The sequence below is a fragment of the Egretta garzetta genome, unplaced genomic scaffold (assembly GCF_000687185.1).
Source record: "Egretta garzetta isolate BGI_Z169 unplaced genomic scaffold, ASM68718v1 scaffold270, whole genome shotgun sequence".
NCBI lineage: Eukaryota > Metazoa > Chordata > Aves > Pelecaniformes > Ardeidae > Egretta > Egretta garzetta.
The window spans coordinates 782,791-786,037 of record NW_009258274.1 but is presented as its reverse complement, the minus strand read 5'-3'; the positions used below and the strand labels follow the sequence as shown (position 1 = coordinate 786,037).

At 48.3% G+C, this 3,247-nt stretch overlaps 1 protein-coding gene across 1 annotated transcript in view; it reads right to left on the bottom strand.

The window, feature by feature from the left end:
- Positions 1 to 2,194: 2,194 nt before the first annotated feature.
- ATOX1 (antioxidant 1 copper chaperone) overlaps positions 2,195 to 3,247 on the bottom strand; it is a 3,568-nt gene continuing 2,515 nt past the window's right edge. The window contains exon 3 of the mRNA XM_035891293.1: positions 2,195 to 2,420. The gene's annotated coding sequence lies outside the window, so the exon portion shown is untranslated. The remainder of the gene's footprint in view (positions 2,421 to 3,247) is intronic.

Sequence of the window (3,247 nt, the reverse complement as noted above, 5' to 3'; positions counted from 1 at the left end):
GGGGAGGGGCCCAGCCCCTGCCATGCTGTGCACACAGGGGAATTACAGGGGCTGTAAATGACACTAATGGCAGGGTCGAGCACAGCAGCCTAGCGTAGTTAGAGGCATTTCTTAAAGCCCAGGGCGGGAAGCAGAGGGGAAGAGCCCCCAGCCCAGACATCACTGCTCTGGTGGATGGAGACCAGCTCCAGGCAGGTTTTGTGAAGGGTTGCTCCCCTCCCCTCTGGGCAGCGTGTATTCCCATCACACTCTGCAGCCAGCTTGGGATGACCACAGCCAAAGCTGCAACATCCTTTTTGCAGCAGTCAAGAGCTTAAAGCAGCGTCCAGCTCCTCCACCCACACTGAATGGCAGAGGGAAGGCCTGGGAGACTGCAGCCCTGCAGATGGGTGCTGAGACTTCAAGTATCTGCATGAACCTCTTGGCCGGTTGTGGGTAGAAACCTTTCCTCGTCTGGCTCAGAGATACGTGGGCTTTAACCAAAACAGATGTTTTAGCAGGGCAGGACAGAGGAGCAGAGCAGCTGGGGGAACGTGGATAGCATAAGCTGCAGCCCCGGCATCAAAGACAAGCCGCCTGGTTTACAGTAAGACGGACTGGGAGTTACCCTCTGTGGGCACAACATTGCTGCTCCTGCCTGCCAGTTTGGCAGAGAGCAAGCGCCACGAGGACTGCTGGCTCCGAAGCCAGCTGTGCCACCGCGTGCCATCCAGCTCCACGCCAATTCAACAGCACATGTCCTCCCCCAGCCCACTGCCACCAGAGCAGAGCCACTGGGCAACCAGCTGCTGGTGCCTGGGAAGACGCTGAAAACACTGAATAATAACTAACATTGGCAAACACCAGCTCAGACCAACGCGGGGAGGGAGGAGGGAAAGGGAGCTGCTCGCTCACCCGGGACCCCGGGGGTGCCATGCCATGCGTCCGAGTGCACTGGCACAGAGCAGAAATAGGTTGTGGTTCTGGGCCTCAGCTCTGGAAACTTCCTGCCACTGGGAGATATTAATGCAAGAATGTTTTTAATGCAGTGATGTTAGACTTCAGCTTCCCTTAAATTAAAAAGAAGTGTCTGCACCACATTCCGCTAAGTGTCTCCAGCCCCTGCAAGTGCACCCATAGCAATTAATTGTATTGTAGATCAATGGTAAAGAAGGACTTGGAAGTACTAAACCTCTTTAGGAAAGAATAAATGGCAATTATGTCAAAAATAATCTCAATGTACAGGTATGAAAAATCCCTTAAATATAGAGTAACCTTTTCCTTCAAACTTTAGTTGGTTTTCCTCTCTGTAAAACAAGTCACATGTGACTGATAAGCATGGCAGACATCCCCCAGGTGAAACAAGAGACAGCAGACTGGGACAGACACATACAATCTTTTCACTGGGCTGAAAACCTGACTTAAATGGCTGGGAGGTGGGCAAATCAACAGTATAGCCCATAACACTGGTCCCTGGGCTGAGAAATAAGAGACCTTGGAGAAATTCCCACACCCCTCTCCCTCCTTCACCCCTTCTGCATTTCTCATCAGCACAGGCATTCTCCTACTGTGCCTGTGGGTGCACACAGCACCCGGGACCCTGCCCAGCACCAGGGCCCCATGATGCTATTGCCTATGTCATTGAAATTGTGTAGGTGGGCAGGGAAGGGGGCATGAGGAACACTTGCCAGGGGAAGGGACTGATCCAGGTATCTTGAGCTGGGCTGAGGATCCAGAATTATTCCTCACATTTACATGGCAATGCAGCTCTCTAAAAAGCACTGTACTAAACCTAGGCTGAGCCCGTGTTCCCTGCTCCTACTTGCAACGTGGTTGGCCTGTGAGCTCAGTCGTGTTGCTGGGGTCCAGTGACTTCTGCTTCATGGCCCCATCTAGCTCAAAAGGACCCTTGGTTATCCTTGACTTAAAGGGGCTGCAAGAGTCCCTTCTTCCCAGCACTTGCATCCCAAATGGAAAGTCTGTCTGTTCTGTGACGGAGAGACATCTGCCAAGACACGGATTCCCTGAATCTAAGTGACATTCAGGCTCAGTTCTCCTGAGACGTGTCCCTCAGGCAGAGGTTGCAGTCAACTTCTAAAGATAGGCGCAATTTCCAGGGAGACCTGACTTGTATGCAATGGGTAGTTTCCCTAAGAGCCATCTCTTTTACAGAAAACCACTTAAAGCAGTACAAGACACACAAGACACATAGAGATGCACTGAAAGATAGAAGCAGCGCCTCAATTTACTGTGGGACTAGAAACAGCATGTAACTTCCTCCTCTAGATTTTTCCACTTTTAAAGCCCAAGATGCAGCTGTTTCCTCCTGCCAGCCCTCTGCTTTCCAACATCTGGCAGGGTAGTAAAGGTCAAATGACAGAGCAAGTTGGAAGATATGCAAACAGTTAAGCCATCTTTTTGCTGAGGTCATGTTTGAGTTCCTGAAAAATAAATAAACAAACAAACAAACACATAAATAAATTAAATAAATGAAAAAAATACCATGGCACAGAGGAGCTAATGTTATACAAAGATGCCCTCTGCCGGTCACAAGCCAAAGGAAAGCCATCCACCTGAGCTCTATGCCAGGGATCTGCAACTTCCTTCCTTCCCTCCCTCCTTTATAGATGAACCCATAAAAATATTCCCTATGGAGGGAAATGTGCCATAAAACTTAATAGATTTAAGTGTTTTTTCCCATGACAGCTAAAGCGATTTAGCAGCAAAGTACTAGCAAGGGCAGGCCACCCACCCCTCTCCTTTGTTTTGGATCTTACGATCCTTGGGTAAGTTAAAATCCAACAGGAAAACAAAAGCATTGAGAGAAATGTTCTGCCAGGTTGGCCAGCTGACCTGACTCCTCAGCTGCCTTGATGTGATATAAGGAAAGTGGTGAGAACCCAGGGCCAGGGAAAAAAGGGACACATCCACATTACTTGAGACTGGCTTTGCTGTAATGGTTAACTTTTGCAGGCATTTGAGACGCAGTCCACAAGTCCCTGCAAGTTGAAAACAGCTCTTGCAGCCAATACTGTGAGCTAAAAACTATTTGAGGCACTAATCAGTTCAAAGCATGTTTCTCTCTGTTTTAAACAGCAATGTTACTTGATTAAAGCTACGATTTTAAACAATTTCTAAGTAGTATTGAGAACTTGCTCAAATGATACAAATTGCAGATTTTAAATGTTAAGTCAGTCTATTAAAACAAAGCAGATCTACTGCACACACACATCGGTGTCAGCTCAACTCTTCCTTGTATCAGTTTAAT